The following is a 20,531-nucleotide window of genomic DNA, read 5'->3' on the forward strand; positions in this document are numbered from 1 at the left end:
GGTGTTCGACGCCATACTGCTGCAAAAAAATCCTCACTTCACCCTCAAACTGAGTGCCATTATCTGAAACAATATGATGGGGCACCTTGTACCTGGAGATGATGCATCTTTCAATAAATTTCCTCATTTGTTTTGCCCCCAGTTTATTGAAAGACTCCGCTTCTACCCATTTCGTAAAGTAGTCGATTGCCACGACTATGAATTTGTGGCCGTTTGAGGCGTTTGGCCTTATTTCCCCGATAATGTCAATACCCCAAGCTGCAAATGGCCATGTTGAAACTGCCACTTGAAGCTCTAATGCAGGTTGGTGGTTAAGATCACCGTGAATTTGACAGTTATTACACTTCTTGACATATTCATGACAGTCTCGGTCCATTGTTAGCAAAAAAAAAAACCCTAGTGCATGATCTTTTTTACCAAAACTGAATGGATTTCCTCTATCACATCTTGTGCTTCTTCCTCAGAAATACACCTCAGATGAATCCCATCCCATTGCCTTTTGTAGAGGGTGTCACCATGTAACAAAAACTATCGAGCTAATCTTTTAAGCACAGCCTGATCCCTCCCTTCTGATCCCAAAGGGAATTCTCCCTTTTTGATGAAAGTAGAAATGTCAAAGTACCACGGTTTATCATCAACACCTAATACCATAATATCCTCATAACATGGCCGATGAGTTTTACAAAGTACCAATGGCTTTGAAATTAGATTTCTCGGGTTTTCCTAGACGGAAACCAAAGTTGCTAATGCATCAGCTACTTGATTTTGTGTCATTGGGATGTGCTGGAAACGACACTCTTGGAAGTTCTGGACTAATCTCCTGAGATGTTCGAGATACGGGCGTAATCTTTCTTCCCTGAGCTCCCAATGGCTTTGAGGCTGCTCTATTATCAGTTTTGAGTCACCCCACACTTCTACATGCGACGCCCCTAAGGCTATCAAAGATTCTAACCCGAATATGCAAGCTTAGTACTCTTCCATATTGTTGGTTAGCTGAAAAGAAAGCTTTTTGGCCATCAGAATTCTCTCCTCTTCCGGCGTGAACATTAGCACACCAACTCCAGCTCCAGTAGAGTTTACTGCCCCATCAAAATACATTTTCCATGGTAAAACCTCTATTGCATTCAAGTGTTCATCAGGGAATTCATAATTGACAGCCTCCTCTTCCCCTAGGGATTGGTTAGCCAAAAATTCAGCGACTGCCCTTCCCTTGATTACTTTCTTAGTCATATACTCAATGTCGAATTCAGACAAAAGTAATAGCCATCGTGCTAGTTTTCCTGTCAAGGACGGAGTTTGATACAAGTATTTGATAGGGTCCATCCTTGAGATAATTATCACTTTGTATGACTGAAAGTAGTGCCTCAACTTCTTCGTAGCCCACACTACTGCGATGCAAGTCTTTTCTACCATGTTGTACTTGATTTCATAGCCTAGAAGCTTCTTACTAAGATAGTAAACTGCATGCTCAATTCCTGAATCACCTTCTTGTGCTAGCAATGCCCCCACGGTTTCCTCTTCAATGGCTAGATAAAGAAGTAGGGGTTTACCCAGCTTCGGCGGTTTGAGGACTGGTGGGTTAACCAAATATGCCTTTATGCTCTCAAAAGCCCTTTGGCATTGATCATCCCACTTTACTGGCTAGTTCTTTCTTAATAGCTTGAAGATTGGTTCACAGACCGTTGTAAGACGGGCGATGAAGCGACTGATATACTGGATTCGACCCAGGAATCCTCTAACCTCTTTTTCTGTTTTTGGTACGGGCATCTCTTAGATGGCTTTGATTTTATCCGGGTCAATCTCGATGCCCCTCTAGCTGATCACATGTCCCAAAATCTTTCCGGTAGTCACACCAAACACACATTTTTTTGGATTGAGACGGAGGTTGAATTGATAAATTCTAGCCAAGAATTTTTCAAGAGCTGCAAAGTGTCCTTCCCTGGTAGAGGATTTGACCATCATATCATCGACGTACACCTCTATCTCTTTATGGATCATATCATGGAACAACGTTGTCGCCATCCTCTGATAAGTTGCCCCAGCATTCTTTAATCCGAACGGCATAACATTGTAGCGATATGTTCCCCATTCAGTTATGAAAGAAGTCTTTTCCTTATCCTCCTTTGCCATCTGTACTTGGTTATACCCTGAAAACCCATCTACTAAAGAATGCATGACACTGGTAGCGGCACTATCTATCAGGACGTCAATGTGAGGCAGTGCAAAGCAGTCTTTCGGACAGGCTTTATTCAAATCCCGATAGTCGACGCACATCCTGACTTTTCCATCTTTCTTTTCCACTAGCACTATATTGGCGAGCCACTTGGGATATTCGATGACCTCTAAAAAACCAACGTCTAGTTGCTTCTTTACTTCCTCCCTGATTTTTCCGCCCATTTTCGTCTCATTCGTCTCAATTTTTGGGTTATTGGCTTTGCATCTGGGTATGTCGGGATTCTATGTTCTGCTATGAATCTGTCGATGCTTGGCATGTCCTCATAGGACCAAGCGAATACTTTTTCATATTTTTTTAAAATTCTCTCAAAAGATTTTCTTTCATCAACAGTTATATTTTGAGCAATTTGTATATTTTTCGGATTTTCATCTGTGCCAAGGTCAAATGAGAGTGCTTCTATTGAAAGCAGTTCAAATGTGGGTATGCCATATGAATGAGAATGTGCAGAATAGTCAGAATCAATATCAGTCAAATAAGCAAAATTGGAGTTCATCTTATTAATTTTGGATATTTACTTAGTGTGTTGTAGAATATTTACTTTCTCTTAATTAATTTTGTCAAATCAAAATCTTGTGGAAAGGTGTTTTAACAAACTCCCCCATTTTGATGTTGGCAAAACCAATCAGCAAGGAACTCAGTATGAGCTCCCCCATGATAGTTGACTTGTTAATTAAGTGAACTCCCCCGTAAGGACTGAACTACTGACTTAGTTTTATTCTAAACATTTTAAGGTTTAACTGAATAAGTCTAAGATCAGTTTTCAGGTATAGGTCAGCTTGTGGGACATATTCTATTTTACTCAGTATTCAGCGGAAGTAATGTATAGTGACAGAGCGCTGAGTAATTTATTTGTTCAATGGTTTATATTTGACAAGTTCAAACATTTATACGCAGCATGCATTTCATATAATACTTAGCATTTGAAGGATGGATAACTAATAGTAATGCAAGTTTTCCAAAAGTAACAGAAGTTAGGCATATTGAATTTTTAAAAACAAAACAAAGGATAAGGACAAGGCATAAAAAATTCTTCTTCCTAACTTCTAACTCTCTAGTTTCTAACTTAGAGTTCCTTCTCCTTAGTTGCCACTTTTCTCCCCCGTTTTGCTAGCATCAGTAGTAGGCAAATTGATGGTAGGGGCAGGAGACTTGGCTTGTTCTTGCAGCAGACGAATTTGACCCTCCAATGAATTCATGTGATTGACCATAGTCAACATGAGTGCAGTCATCTTGGACATCTGAGCTTGTGTTGGTTGCTGCGTCTGAACCGAAGAGAAGTGGTTGATCAAGTCATGGATTTCACACAGAATTTGGTGAGTTACAGGTGGATGAGAGGACTGGTCATGGTTTGGTGGAGGATTAGCTTGTTCTTGAAGCAGATTGTTAGCTGAGGCAATGACACGCCGTCCTGATTCAGTAGCACCTAGGTGTGCAAATTTGGCAGGAGTGGGCTCGCACTGAGTGCCTTAAGTAGCACCAGGACTACGGGGTGTGTTGACTTCAGGTGCTGAGTTGCTATGAGGTGGGAGTTGAGCTTCTTTTGGACTAGCAAGGGTTTTGGCTTGTTTCTCACTTTGAGGAACAGAGGCTTGTTTTTGTGAAAACTTCCCTTGAGTAATGTTGGGCTCAGCGACAGTTTCGTCTTCTGTTCTCATTTTCTTCTGAGCTGACTCAGCTAGGTCCTGATCAGCTTTCTTCTTGTTTCTTTCCATTAGCCTTACCTTTCGTGGGACAGTACGAATATCCTTCGAGCAGGTTCCCTTTTTCTTCTTCTTCTCAGTTTGAGGTTCATCTGTTGGTTCTGTGCCCTCATTAGTTTGAGCAGTTTCAGCCATAACATGAGCTATAACATCATCCAGATCTGTTAGATTTTCCATTTCTCCAATGGGTTGCTCAGTCTCAGTCATAATATCCTCCTTCTCAGTGCTTCCATTTCCGTCATATCCTTTCAGGGGTTGACTATGTGATAGTCCATTCAGCAGACCTGCAGTAATAACACTTCCTGATGAACTTATTTCACCTACAGTCTCTATATTCTTGTCCTGTATTATCTTGGTGATGAGAGAACCCAAACAGAGCTTCCTTCCACTTCGTTGAAAAGCTCCGACCAAAAAGACAGGAAGATTGAATGGAGTGCTGGTCAGCATGTGCCAGATGAAGCATTGTTCAAAGTTGGAGGCAGATGAGGGTGAGCTGAGTTTAGGAAAGATGAAGTTGGTCAGCATGAAGTGGACCATCTTCTGATTTTTGCCCATGCAGGTGCTGGGTACTTCTCCTTTGTAGTTTCTGGGTTTACAGAACCCCTTCATCTTTTCTGCGATGGCTTTTGGTATTGGCTCCTTTGTTGTCCTGAACTGGATCCCTGTATTTGGTATATCTAGCAGTGTTGCTAGATATTCAGGAGTTATCACTATCTTTTGACCTTTAACTGTGGTCTCTAAGTAGTTAGAGTCATCTGCATCAACGTGCAGGTTGGAGTAGAACTCTCCCACTATCGTGGGATAGGTTTGTCCGGAAAGAGAGAAGAGACCTTTCCATTTGTTCTTGTTGATCCATTCACTGAATGGTTTCTCAGAAGAGACGAAGCTAGAAGGAAAGTATCGGCTCCTTAGTACTTCTTGACTCTTGGCCCAAGAGTGTACTTTGATCATCCTTCTTACCATGCTAGTTGAAGGACCAGCCTGATCAGTGGATTTGAGGGTTGGAGAGAAAGTACTTTTGTTTAAGGACATTTTTTGAAGTTATGAAGCTCTTAAGTGCTTAAGGAAAATTCTGAAGCTTTCTAAAGTTCAGTGCGCATGAAGAGAAGGTAGTGGGTTAATATCCACTATTTATAGATTTTTAACTTGGATTTTCATTTGAATTTTGGTCGGTTTTGCCCTTGGGTTGTCCAATCGGCAGAAAATCTGACATTTATGACACTTTAAGACGTTTTCGGCGCATGCGCAGTACAGGTGTCATTACGCGTGTGGTGGCATTAAATGCTAATAATTACTTTTACTCAGTGTTTGATGATATAAACGTTTCGTATTCTGAGTAGTCAGTTTTGTTCAACGGATAGTTGTAGAGGTTTAGTTACTCGGCATGAGATAACTCACTCAGTGTGCATTTATTTATGGGCATGTGATTTTGACAGATACTCTTTAAAATACTCAGCATGTTAACATTCATTCAGCATGCATCATATCACATTTTTACTTAGGAATTTAAGACAGTGGATTAAACATACCAATGGCTTCTCTCAGTATGCTAAATTTCTCTCATGCTAGAGGCTTTGTAAAGATATCAGCAAGCTGCTCATCTGTTGGCACATAAGTCAGCTTAACTTCTTTCTTGAGTACATGATCTCTGATGAAGTGATGCCTTATGCTGACATGCTTCATCCTGCTGTGCTGGATTGGGTTCTTTGAGAGGTCAATTGCACTCTTGTTATCGCATTTGACTTCAATTGTCTTTGTTTGAACACCATAATCTTCAAGCTGTTGCTTAATCCATAGGACTTGAGCAACACAGTTTCCAGCAGCAATGTACTCAGCTTCAGTTGTGGATAGGGCTACTGACGCCTGCTTCTTGCTGAACCAAGATACAAGACAGCTTCCTAGGAAATGGCATCCTCCAGAGGTGCTTTTTCTTTCCAGCTTGTCTCGGCCATAGTCAGCGTCAGTGTATCCAATGAGTGTAAAGTCATGAGTATTTGGATACCACAAACCTGCATTTACTGAGCTTTGCAAATATCTAAGGATCCTTTTTACAGCTATGTAATGGGATTCCTTAGGGTTAGCTTGATATCTAACGCAATAACATACTGAGAACTGAATGTCTGGCCTACTTGCTGTTAAGTAAAGTAAAGAGCCAATCATACCTCGGTATAACTTGCTGTCTACTGACTTACCATTTTCGTCAGCACAAAGGACAGTGTCAGTGCCCATAGGAGTGGATATTGGCTTACAATGTTCTAGTTCATATTTCTTCAATATCTCCTTGGCATATTTAGCTTGACTGATGAATATACCACTTGTTGGTCCCTTGTAAGGTTGTAAATATAGTTCCAAGGGGGGGTTAGGAACTATTTTACCTTTTAAAAATAATTTGGGCAGATTTCTTTTCTTTAAAAAAAGTTTATATAACAGCGGCGCTTAGCACTCAGCAAGACACTGACTTAGTCAACTAGTGACTAGGACAGCTTCGTTGCTTAGGTTAGGAAATAGCACTTAGAGTCTATTCCTGAACCTGCTCGTTGGTAGCGCACAACTCAGCTTGACCTCTTTTACTTGGTCAGTTTTAGTTTGTTTTAAGCAAGCAATATAAATAACGAGTTAAGGTTTAGAAATACTTCACTCAGCAGATTTATCCAGGTTCGGCTTCTTCTAAGCCTACGTCCTGTCCCCGGAACACTTCCGAGATTTCAAATCCTCTACTGAGCTCTTTAAAGGTAGAGCCTCAAACCTTTTACAAAATCAGAAGCTGAGTATAACAAGAGTACCTTCCTCTATACCTCTACTCACTTCTATTCTAATTCACCAAGTACTAAAACCGAGTACTCAGCTTCTCCTTTCTACTTCTAGAAATGATAAAGATTTTGTCCTAAACAACAATTGCTAGAACACCTTAGATGATTGAAAAACAATCACTCTAGACTTTTACACAAATGAATAGACTTTGTAGTGTAAGAATTTGCTTTGCTTTTGATGGAGAACTTTTGTATACGTTTGGTCAGCGTAACGGCTTTTGCTCAAAGTTCTCTTTTGAATGTGGATTCTGAATGCTCTATTTATAGAGAGCTGTGAGAGCTTCTGGTTATTTCGAATTTCGAAATAACCGTTAGAGGGAAACGGCTACAAGTCGTTTTCACTAAGTCTGCCAGCAGTTCTCTTTAGCCAATCAGATTCCAGCGTCTTCTGTTCTTCGGTCAGTGTGACAGTATGTTCCTCCATTTTGGGTAATGTCAACCAGACAGCTTGCTGTGTCTTCTGGTTTTACTTAAAGAGGAAATACTTTGTCTGGAAGCTGTCTTATGGTCAGCAGCTGTCTTGTACGTTTTGTCGAGACAGCTCAGCAGCTTCATACCGAAGTTGTCTACGTGGATCTTCTCGATCCTTCTTTACTCAGCATGCGTCTCATTACTTCAACGGCAACGTTTTGAAGACACGCGGGCTGAGTGATCTTGGGTTTGTTTGACTTGGGCCTTGACTTCCATATAGGGCTTGAGCCTTATGATCTTTATGTCTTATGATAAATTATAAACTCAACATTGAACAAACACATTAGTAACAATAAGCCAAAGCATTTAAACTTAGTGTGTTGTAGAATATTTACTTTCTCTTAATTAATTTTGTCAAATCAAAATCTTGTGGAAAGGTGTTTCAACAATTACCCCCACTAATTCTGAAGGTTCTATTTCTGTTGAGATTTTCATGCTTTGAAGAACCTCTGCTAGGGCTTCCCTGTGGGATTTCAAATGGCATAGGAGTTCCCACAGGGTAGCATGTGATTGCGTCTTCTTCAAATGCTTTAGAACCAGGTCATCATCCTTAGGAGCAGCCCCATCTTCCTTTATTGGATCTTCCGGTGTTTTATCTTGACATAACCTTCCTGATGTCGTCACTGCCTTTACCCTTGCATTTCCCTCTCTAGTCCATTCATCCTCATCCTCAGAGTCACACCAAATGTCCACTATTTCAACATCATCAACATCGTCACTATCTTCCCAGACGTCTATCCCCATGACATAGGTTCCTCGTTGGATATTATCTCTTTCTTGACTTTTAGGCAACTCTTCATCTTTTGCACCTCCTCTCTCATAGTCCCCCCTACAGTTTCTTCAAAGGAAGCCATCACATCCTCCTCACTAACCCCAGAGTTAATCAGAGAAACGCTATGATTTGGAAGAGGATTCCTCTGGGTTGAAGGGCGAGAAGAATCTGGATTAGAAATCTTCTTGGCATCAATGAGGTCTTGGATTTCATGCTTCAATCTAACACAATCATCTGTCGGATGTCAATGTTGTTGATGGAAGTTGCAATATCCAAGCGTCCTTGCTTGAGGAGTAGGCGTACCCGGGCGAGGCACTAAAGGAGAGAGCAGCCCTTTCTGTTGCAGTCTACTCAATATCTTTGACAATGACTGGTTGAAGTTGGAGAATTTCCTCCCTGCTATCGCATGAACATCCATTGTCTTTGTAAGCCCGCTATTACTGCTTGTGCTACCAAAACTTCCACCAATCCTCTTCACAAAAGGCTTCTTTCCTGGCTCAAAGTCAGACTCTACTGATAGGCCACAATCATACATCTCCTTGAACCCAGAGAAGGGCATGTATCTGATCTCGTTCTTGATGAATGGTAGAGAATTTTTTACTACCATTTGAATCTGGTCAGCCGCCTCAGGCTTAGTTTTCATTAATGCCGCCTTAGCTCTCCATCTCCTCACATAATCGGCAAAAGACTCGCCTTGCTTCTGTTTGGTACTCTCAAGTTCCTTTAGAGTCACCTCTAATCCAGCATTGAAGCCATACTGCCCCACAAATGCCTTGGTCAGTTTGATCCAGTCCTTCTTGATGGATGGGGACAAAGTGTAGTACCACGTCAGGGCCGGGCCTTCTAGGTAAACATTAAAGAGGCCCACAATTTGATCCTCTGTCAGTGTTGTTAGGAGCATGACTGCCATATAGGATGTGGCATGAGCAGTGGGGTCACCTGACCCATCAAACTTCTTAATGTCAGGTAACTTGAATTTATCTAGCAATCCACCCCGGGCTACACGCCCCCTCAATTTGAAGACCTCATCATGAGTTGAACCATGTCCGTGCAGGCTTCGGACCTCACTCATTATCTCCTTCTTTAGGGCTTCATCCCTCGCGGTGGCATTCTTTTGTTCAAGTAATCATTCATGTCTTCTTCATCTTCGATCTCAGGTCCATCATGTTGGGGACCCGTGTTATTTTTCACAACTAGAGCAGCGAGGGCCTCGATCTGTGCCCCCAGTGTGTTGAACCAGTCTTCCATCTGTTTCATTCTTTCCTCCATCGTGGGATCAGCCATGTGATTGATAGAGTTTTCTGAGTCTGAATGATAAACTGACGTGGTTGATCGGACCAAGCGAGAGCCTTCACGAACCCAACGAGAATCTATGATGGCTGCAACCACAAAGTATTAGATATACGCATGATGCATGACTTGATGCATGATTTGTGGTGTGTGCTTTATACATATTTTTCTTTCAAAAGGAAAAGAAAACGAAAACAACAAACCATTAGTCACGACACATATAGCACAACATTTACTCCTTCAAACCTTATTCCTCCCATACACGTATTGGTTCAGGTCGTTTCCTAGGATTTTTAGTTTTGGTTTGTTTTGCACCAACGGGGGATGCACGAAACCGATGACATGCATAACTCTCAAAGCAATGTAAATCAATCATCATACAAGGTTGGCCCTTAGTTCGCCTTTAGGACAGACTGTATCAATTTGTTTAGGTCATGTGAGACCATAGAATACGACGTGGCATATCTTAACGGTTAGGGTCTTGTTTAGGACAAACTATACCAATCAAGTCTATAAAATTCACATGTTTCATCATTTGGAGTTTTAAGCCTCCTCAGGGTGATTTCCAAAGCTTGGATATAGCAAAGGTCATCCTAGACAAGTCGATGTCTTTTAAAATAGGCTATGTCCGCTTTACTTCGAGAGTACCCTTAGGATAGAGTTGAAATATCTACTGGGTTTTTCTTTTGTTTCAAGTATGACACATACTACCTTTAAATGACATGTTCGTTCCGTTTACTATAGGTTGTACCAACCTTGATCTCTATTACTGTTTTGATTTGAAAGAGATGAAAAGCTCTTTTGAGTAAATGGAGACTTTGGGTGTAGTACACACTATACTAAAAGACTCGAAACCCTATTCTTTTGACATAGATTATAGCAAACTGAAATTTTAATTCTAATATGACATGACTTGGACAAAAGATGCCAAAGTGGTCTCTTTGAATCATGGTTTGTACCGACCTTAGATTTCATTTTTCCCTTATTGACGAAAGAGGTAAAATCTCTTTTTGGGAAACATGAAATTTTTGGGTCTAGTATAAGTCATGGTTAAAGAGACTACTTAGTTCCTTTCAGAATAGGTCATGCTAGATTAGAATTTTGCTCCTTCTTTCGGGTTTGAACAAAGAGGTAAAATCTCTATGAAAGAGGTATGCAACTTCAGGTATGCCATAGGCTATAACAAAAGGCCAAAATACAATGGAAAATCAAATCATTATTAGGGTCATGCTTTATCCTAGGGGAAGTAGCTAAAGCCATTACATGAGGTTTGGTTGAGACATGGGGACCATTGCAAAAAGATCAAACTATTCCTTTCGAGTGGAGTTAGAATAGTCCAAAACTTTTTACAAGGGGGCATTGACACCAGGTAATCTCCAAGTATTGAATGGATCTTGGAGCACTTTCGTGAGAATTGCCCAAAAGGGTTTTTTTGATGCAAATGCTATGCGAACTTAAAAGAGAATAAGAATATTTCCAAGTGTACAGAAGAAAATGCTTTTCGGAATCAACTTCTCTGCATCCCCAGCAGAGTCGCTGATGCGCGTTTTACGTATACGTGCATGTGAAGGCAAGTGTACCTTAGTAGTGTATCAAGTAATAAAGTGAAAGTAGAGTATCGTTACCACGAGGATGGTGATTATAAGTACTAATCTCTTTGCTTACTATCTATTATTTAAACAACCGAAATGTAGAGTTTGTTGGACAACCAAGCTAAGACTTAAGCAAGAAGTGAAATAAAAATTACACAAATAAGTGAGAGATTACTTATAATAAAAGAAACTAAGGCTTTTAGCTTCACTTAACCTCTTTGCTTGGTAATAACACTTAACCCCTTTTAAGTTTGTTATCCTTCTTAAGATGGCGATTTTTCTTATTAACTATTAGTTCTCGAGATTGGTTCTAAACTCTTGACTAATTACTTTCCCTTGGTCCGGCTCAAGTAATTAATCAAGAGAAGCATTAAGTCTTCTTAGTTCCAAACCTTCGATTTATTACTTTCCCTTGGTCCAGCTCAAGTAATAAATCTAAGATTTGTAATAAGATTTAATCTAAACCTTTTTAACCTACTTTACCTTGATCCGGCTAAAGTGATTATTTAAGATTCAAGAAAAACCGCTCAAGTAATTAGTTCTAAACTTTCGATTAATTACTTTCCCTTGGTCCGGCTCAAGTAATTAATCCAAAGAAGCATTAAGTTTTCTTATTTCCAAACCTTCGATTTATTACTTTCCCTTGGTCCGGCTCAAGTAATAAATCTAAGATTTGTAATAAGATTCATGAAAAACCTTGGAAAACCAATAAGCCACACTAAATGGTCATTAGGTCCAACTTATGAATTTCGATTAATCAATTTAATCACGGTCAATATAAACAATTAATTATATCCAAGTAGAGAGTTGGCCCATCTCCTACAAGCATTAAGAATCATAAGTTAGTTCTCAAAGAGGATAAAGATAACTTAAATAGGTTAAACGTAATTACCACATAATTAAGGTTAAGATCCACTTTTAGCCTTAGTTAAGAGGGGTTTAGCCCATCATTAGATTAAAACACACTTTAGAAAGATAGATAATAGAGTTTCCTATTAATAAAAGAGATTAAAGTTTAGAAGAAACCGTAATGACGATTACCGAACGAACTTCTTCGGTAACTTGAAACTTACTTTTATTAGATGAACTTTTGCACAAACAACACTCTAACAACAATAACAACAACATAAATAACTGATTCTTAAGGAGAAGAATCAACAAAATAACATTATAGAGGGAGGAATTAAGCCTAAGCTTAGTGTGTCCTCAAATGGCACCCAAGGCCTCCTTTTATAGTAAAATGGCACACAAAATTCCAAAGACCAAGTCATCCTTATGGCCTCCCACTCCTTATCATCTGAATTTAGCATTTAAGAGAGCATGGGGGAAGATTTTAATAATTTAGGAGTTGAAATGTCAAAGGAATCTTAGGCTTCAACATATTCATCAACTTTGGATAATTTTCTGGGCCTGATTCACTTCGAATTTGGAGATGATTATTATTAGCCATTTGTTCATCTTTCTCTTAGCTTTCCAACGCATTTTTAATCGCCTCAATCCGAGTCCGTATGAGGGAGATAAGTTGAAAATACGAAAATGTGTCAAATCTGTCCTAGTGTGAACAATTGGACTTTATTTTACAGCACCTATCCGCGACGAAGTGCACGCTGGGTGTCACTAAAACTCCTTTTTTCTGGTCCCTTTTACTCCCGAGTTGCCGCCTTAAGCCCCGACTTGGTTATTTGTGCCGAAAACCTTGTGAAAGTGCCTAGAAAACACACAAATTGGCTTAGATACATAAAATGAAGAAAATATACAAAAACCATTATTAAAATTTATTAAAATGGTACAAAATAACTAGTAATTAAATACTAAAAATGCAATAAATTACGACGATAACAACACCCTCAAACTTAAGCTTTGCTTGTCCTCAAGCAAAGAAAAGCTGAAGACAAAATTTATCGTCGAATAAGCTAACGTAAAGACAGGAATTATTTCAATCGAAAATGAGCAAAAATTCTATGTTCAAATCTCAGACTATTTCTTTGGATAAAATGATTTGTTTTTACACTCTTATTTTCCAAACCGACATTTTTCATTATGTTGAATAAAATTGAACCAATTTAAACACCTCGCATGGAAGTCACTCTTACGCTCAAGTGTTTAGGGCATTAAATTTTCGCTCAAATCCGATAAAAACACTAACTATTAAAAATTTGCATGGTCATCCAAATCTTTACCAAACACGACTGACTATAAACACGATCAAAAGGTCTTTAACGGGTTGTAACGTTGGTTGAGGGTAAAGGTATGGAGAAAAGGAAATTTGTGGGTAAATAAATTCACGGGTAATTATTTGATAGATTCTCAAGAGAGATTTTCTCTTTCAGAAATTCAAAATTTTTGTAACGGAAATCTCTCTTTTATTTTTATTTATATATATGATACTATATATATTTATTTTTTTATATATATTTTTTTATATATATTTTTTTTATTATTTTTTTTGACTTTATAAATATATAAATATCAATATGAATTTTATTTATATGTATATATATATAGAAAGTATGAAATATACGAAAATAGAGAGGTATAACCGTTATATATCAGTAGAAGTGTTTGTTTGAATTTCGTATTTATTGTGAATCATCATCTCACACATATTGGTTACTTATTACCCGTAAATTTAGGGGGAAAAAATGGTATTTGTGAAGGGAATGCGGCTTGTAACGTGGTGAGACGAATGGAATGTCTAGGCTCAAAGGGGTGAACGACGGAGGATATGTTTAAGGTGGGCTACTATTTCGAGTTTGAAATGTAGGAGTAAAACAAGGAAGACCTTAATCATGTCGTGTTTTGAGCTAGACGCGTGAGGTTTTGACCGGTATTTGATGCAAATTCTCAAGTTTCGTGTAATTATGGAACACTCGGGAGAAAAAAATGAAGCATTAGTGAATGCTTTTTAAATTAGGCTCAAAAACTCACTTTGGAAAAGGTAATGTGTGCCAATTAACTCAATTTTATTCCTCAAAATGTAAATGTCGATTTGTTAAATACTGAGTGAAATCAAAAACTTTACGTATTCAAAATAGTCCAAAATTCGTTTATAAAATTTAAGATTTTCAAATAAAATTTCATCCTATCAAAATTTAACATTTATTCTAGACAAAATTTTGTTTGATTTTCTTGTTCGATTAAAGCAAAACTTTAGAGTGTGGTTTTTATTCAAAATTATTTAACAAAAATATTTATTTAAAACCTAAATAAAGATAGTAAAAATAAAGAGAAAAATAAAGGTGGTGAAAATAAGGTGCAAAATAACACCAAAGTAAAAATAAAGTGTAAAACAACATTAAAATTAGAGGTACGTCACACGACTAAAACAAAAGTACGAAAATAACAATAAAAGAGAAAATAAAAATAACGTTCTATCCTTTACTCCCATCCCCCATTAGTGTAGCATTTAGTCCCGAAATGCGAAATAAAAACTAACACTAAAGTAGAAAGTAAAGGATAGAAGGACTCCCTGTCGAAGGCAACTGTGAGGATTATAGTGTGTGGGGTTGATCGGAGGTAGAAATTAAATGCTTAATGGAGGTTATCGCTGGAAAAGTCGCCGGAGATGGAGGGATGGATGGACGGCTGCGCTGCAAAAGAAGAGAAGAAGTTAGAAATAAGGAAGAGAACAAAAGTGGGGCATTAAGCCCTCCTAATCACCAACCTCGTCGAGGTTGAGCCCAACCTCGTCGAGGTTGAGATTCACCTCGTCGAGGTCGGGATGCACCTCGTCGAGGTGATGATTTCCAGAGACTTGCAAAGTCTCTGGAACTTTACACTTCGACGAGGTGATGTTCACCTCGTCGAGGTGAGGAGTTCCAGAGACTTGCAAAGTCTCTGGAACTTTACACTTTGACGAGGTGTGTACACCTCGACGAGGTGTACCTGTAGCCTCTTTTTTTTTTTTTAATACGAAAAACAAAACGAAAATAAAATTGAAATAAATATATATTATAAAAGTAAGATTGAAAGTTGAGATAAAGAGGTTAGAAATATCGGGTTGCCTCCCGACAAGCGCTAAGTTTAACGTCGATCAGCTCGACGTTATTGAGTGGCTAGTTGCTCGTGGTCGGGGCATTGAGGTATACGACGGAATCGTTCATGCTTGTGTCTCCGGCCTCGTATAGTTTCACTCGTTGTCTGTTTACTTTGAATGGTGCCACACCTTCTCGTTGAACCGCGACCACGCCCGAAGGGAATGTTTCCGTTACTTCATACGGCCCGTGCCATCTCGACTTCAACTTACCGGGAAAAAGTCGTAACCGAGAGTTGTATAGAAGAACTTTATCCCCCGATTTGAATGTTCGTGGAATGATATGCTTGACATGCCAACGTTTAGTCCGTTCTTTATATAATTTCGCGTTTTCATATGACGAAAGGCGGAATTCATCGAGTTCGTTGAGCTGCATCAAACGTTTTTCTCCTGCAGAACACATATCAAAATTTAAAAACTTTAGAGCCCAAAACGACTTGTGTTCTAGCTCTACGGGTAGATGGCATGCTTTTCCGAAAACTAGACGATATGGTGAGGCACCTATAGGGGTTTTAAAAGCCGTCCTATAGGCCCACAACGCATCGTCTAACTTAATCGACCAATCCTTTCGGGATGAATTTACCGTTTTTTCTAAAATGCTCTTTAATTCCCGGTTTGATATTTCAACTTGACCACTTGTTTGGGGATGATACGGGGTGGCTATCCGATGGGTGACTCCGTATTTCGCCAACAATTGGTCAAATTGCTTATTGCAAAAGTGCGTGCCACCATCACTAATGATTGCTCGGGGTGTTCCGAATCTAGTGAAGATGTTTTTCTTTAGGAACTTCGTAACCACCCGAGCATCAATAGTAGGTGAAGCAATCGCCTCTACCCATTTGGATACGTAATCAACTGCAACAAGCACAAATTGGTTACCAAATGAATTTGGAAAAGGACCCATAAAATCAATGCCCCACACATCAAAAATTTCACAAACCAATATACTCGATAGGGGCATTTCATGTCTACGTGATATGTTACCCGTTCGTTGGCACTTATCGCAAGATTTTACGAATGCATATGCATCTTTAAAGATCGTAGGCCAATAAAACCCACATTGTAAGACTTTGGCAGCCGTACGGTTTGGACCGTGGTGGCCACCGGGTTCACGTGAGTGACAAAACTCAAGTATAGATCTTACCTCTTCTTCTGGAATACACCTACGAATTACATTGTCTCCACAAACCCTAAAAAGGAAAGGCTCATCCCATAGATAGTGTTTTGCATCGGCGAAGAACTTACGTCTTTGTTGGTATGTGAGCCCGTGAGGAAGTATATTACCTGCTTGAAAGTTTGCGAAGTCGGCGAACCATGGTAATGTTGATACGCTAAACAGTGATTCATCTAGAAAGAACTCCTTGATCTCTCTTTGCACGTCGGTTTTATGTGGTTCAGACTCCAATAGTGAAAGGTGATCGGCAACCACATTAGCTACCCCTTTCGTGTCTCGTATCTCCAAATCAAATTCCTGGAGTAGGAGAACCCATCTTATCAATCTTCGTTTTGCATCCTGTTTAGATAAGAGATATTTTAGTGCGGAATGATCAGTGTAAACAATAACTTTAGAGAGCACAAGATAAGAACGAAATTTATCAAAAGCGAAAACAATTGCTAGTAGCTCCTTTTCGGTTGTTGTATAATTTTGTTGTGCTTCATTCAACGTCCTACTAGCAAAGTATATCGGTTGAAAATTCTTATCTTTCCGTTGTCCCAAACATGCTCCAACTGCCAAATCACTAGCGTCACACATTAGTTCAAAAGGTAAACTCCAATCAGGACTAATCATTATTGGTGCATCAATTAACTTTTCCTTCAATAGTTCAAAAGCGGATAAACATTCATTGGAAAATTTAAACTCAACATCTTTCATCAATAGTTGGGTCAATGGCTTTGAAATTTTCGAGAAATCTTTTATGAAACGCCTATAGAATCCTACATGTCCTAGAAAGCTTCGGATAGCCTTAACAGAATTAGGCGGTGGAAATTTTGCAATCACCTCCACCTTCGCCGGATCTACTTCTATGCCTTGACATGATACTTTATGGCCTAGAACAATCGATTCATTAACCATAAACTAACATTTTTCCCAATTTAGAATCAAATTAGTATCTTCACATCTTTTAAGCACTAGTTCCAAATTATGCAAGCAACTATCAAATGTTTTTCCAAACACGGAAAAATCGTCCATGAAAACCTCCATGAAGTTTTCAATCATATCATCAAAAATTGCCATCATGCACCTTTGAAAGGTAGCCGGGGCATTACATAATCCGAAAGGCATTCTACGATAGGCAAAAGTTCCATATGGGCATGTAAAAGTTGTTTTCTCTTGGTCGCTTGGAGCAACCGGGATTTGCATGTATCCGGAATAGCCATCTAAATTACATATATAAGCATGTCCCGACAATCTTTCAAGCATTTGATCGATGAAAGGTAAAGGAAAATGGTCTTTTCGAGTGGCATCATTCAATTTTCGGTAATCAATACACATGCGCCACCCGGTTACCTTTCTTACCGGAATTAGTTCATTTTTTTCATTAGCTTGAACAGTTATGCCTCCCTTTTTAGGTACAACTTGTACCGGACTTACCCAACTACTATCCGAGATTGGATAGATGATACCTGCATCAAGGAGTTTTAGAATTTCAGTTTTCACCACCTCCTTCATGCTTGGGTTTAGGCGTCTTTGAGATTGGGCCGTCGGTTTAACTTGTTCTTCCATGAAAATTTTGTGTGTGCAAATAGAAGGACTTATTCCTTTGATGTCCGCCAATGTCCATCCGAAAGCTTTCTTGTGATCTTTGAGCACATTAATCAATTTTTCTTCCATTTCACCTGTCAAAGAAGAAGAAATTACAACAGGTAAGTTTGAGTTTTCACTTAAAAATGCATATTTCAAATGAGATGGTAAGGGTTTAAGGTCTAATTCGGGTGGCTCTTCCAATGATGATTTGGGACTCGGTTTGTCCCCTCGAACGATTTTCTCATATTGGTCACGGATCCACATGCAATCCTCAGGGTCATAAGTCAAGTTGGCAATTTCTCGATCTATCACGACCTCCTCTTGATTTAACCCGAGACCATTTAACATTACTTTTTCCAATGGGTCTTCACACATGTCATTCTAAAAAACATCTTTAACAACTTCGTCTGTTATATCAAGAAAGTTACAATGGTCAATATTGTCAGAAGGATACTTTAAAGAATTGAAAACATTAAAAATCACTTCCTCATCTTGTAACCGGAGAATTAATTTCCCTTGTTGCACATCTATAAGTGTTCTCCCGGTTGCTAGAAAAGGACGACCCAAAATTATCGGGACTCGATCATCCTCCTCCATATCAAGAACAATAAAATCAGCCGGAAAGATGAATTTATCCACTTTAACCAACACATCTTCTACAAACCCTTTGGGGTATGCAAGAGAACGGTCGGCTAATTGTAAGGAAACCTTAGTGGGTTTCGGCTCTCCTAAACCCAATTTTCGAAAGATACTTAATGGTATGAGATTTATGCTTGCTCCAAGATCACATAGAGCTCTTTCGAAATACATACCACCGATAGTACACGGGATAGAGAAACTTCCCGGGTCCTTCAATTTGGGTGGTAATTTATTGAGTAGGATAGCCGAACATCCTTCCGTTAATTTCACTGTTTCATTATCCTCCAATTTTCTTTTTTTGGAAAGTATATCTTTTAAAAATTTAGCATACATGGGCATATTTTCCAAGGCTTCCGCAAACGGAATATTTATATGTAATTTCTTGAAGATGTCGAGAAATTTGGAGAATTGCTTTTCTTGTTTCTCCTTGTTCAACCTTTGGGGAAATGGAATTTTTGTTTTGTAAGGTTGAACAAGTGGATCCGCAAAAAGCTTTGGAGGAGATGAAACTTGAGGTTTAGAAGTACTTACCTCATCCGTGGTATCTTTAACCTGTTTGCTCGGAGCCGATTGTAACTCTTTGTTGTTTCTCAATGTGATGGCTTTCACATGCTCCCTTGGGTTTGTTTCTGTGTTGCTTGGAAGGGATCCCATAGGACGTTCGGATATGGCTTTTGCTAATTGGCTTATGCTCGTTTCAAGCCCTTTTGTAAACGTCTCTTGATTTCTCTTCCACTCCTCCATACCTGCAAGACGAGATTCCATTTTTGCAAGAATTGTTACAATAACCGAAGCTTCATCACCAACATTTCTCTTTTCATTAGGATTAAATCCGGGTGGAGGTCTTTGCGGATTTTGCACATTTTGATTATTAGTCCACGAGAAATTAGGGTGATTTCTCCAACCATTATTGTATGTGTTGGAATAAGGATTAGATTGCTTAAAATTTCCCACAAAGTTTGCACTAGCGGTATCCCCAAGAAATGGGTTTGCCGCTTGACAATCCTCACTCTTATGTCCACTTAAACCACATAAATCACACAAATTATTTTGGTTCAAATTAGCCATTAATAGATCCAATTTTTTATTTAACTCATCAATGCCGGATCTTGATGACGAATCAACCAAATATGTTCCCGCTCTTGTTTCGAGGTTTTTCTCCGCTTGCCAATGAGAGCACCTTTCCGCCAATTCTTGGATTAAATCATAAGCCTCCATTTGGGTCTTCTTAAGGATGTTTCCACTTGCGGCGGAATCAATTGTGGCACAGTTAGCGGAAGATAAACCATTATAGAAAATACTAACCTGTTGCCACTTCTCAAATCCATGATGTGGGCATTTCTTCAATAGTCGACGGAATCGCTCCCACGCATCATATAATGTCTCTCTCTCGGTTTGGCGAAAAGAACTTATCTCGTTTTTGTACATCGCCGTTTTAGATGGAGGGAAGTACTTAGCTAAGAATTTCTTAACTAACTCATCCCATGTTCCAATGGATCCGGCCTCGAGAGAATCCAACCAGTCCGCTGCATCATCCCTTAAAGAAAAAGAAAACAATTTTAGTTTAATAGCTTCTGGTGGCACCCCATTTTGCTTAAGTATAGAACAATGTTTAATAAATTTATTTAAATGGGAGTTTGGATCTTCTCTCGGATCTCCGCCAAATTGACCGGAGTTTTGTATAAGTTGGATCATTGCCGGCTTGATCTCGAAGTTGTTTCCTCCAATGGTAGGTTCCACGATACTTGAATTCATGTCCAAACGATTTGGAGTGAGTAGATCCATGATGGAACGTTCCTCTTGCGCCATGTTTGCTCTTCGATTAGCCAAGTTCCTGTGGAAAGTACGCTCAATTTCAGGATCGGGCAATAATAAAGGCCAACTCAAACTTCTTGTGTTCATAAAATAATAATAATAAAAAAAACGTCTAAATTAATAGAAGCTCGACTAGATTAATATTATAATTCTACTATCCCCGGCAACGGCGCCAAAAACTTGATGCGCGTTTTACGTATACGTGCATGTGAAGGCAAGTGTACCTTAGTCGTGTATCAAGTAATAAAGTGAAAGTATAGTATCGTTCCCACGAGGATGGTGATTGAAGGAAATTAGGGCTAAGGTAAAGCAGCGGAAATATAAAATTTTTAGCCTATTTCCTTTTAACCATAGAATCCGTTAATCGTTATTTCATATAAAGAGGGATAAGAAGGAATACCTTTCGATGAACAATCTACCGTTGTTA

General features: G+C 39.1%; 1 non-coding gene across 1 annotated transcript; it reads left to right on the forward strand.

Moving 5' to 3' along the window:
• Window positions 1-19,610: 19,610 nt before the first annotated feature.
• Window positions 19,611-19,717, forward strand: LOC136201766 (small nucleolar RNA R71). Its single transcript, XR_010674108.1, has one exon. It is a non-coding gene; the product is annotated as a small nucleolar RNA R71 (small nucleolar RNA).
• Window positions 19,718-20,531: the final 814 nt, after the last annotated feature.

This window comes from Euphorbia lathyris, chromosome 7 (genome assembly GCF_963576675.1).
Source record: "Euphorbia lathyris chromosome 7, ddEupLath1.1, whole genome shotgun sequence".
In the NCBI taxonomy this organism is placed as follows: Eukaryota; Viridiplantae; Streptophyta; class Magnoliopsida; order Malpighiales; family Euphorbiaceae; genus Euphorbia; species Euphorbia lathyris.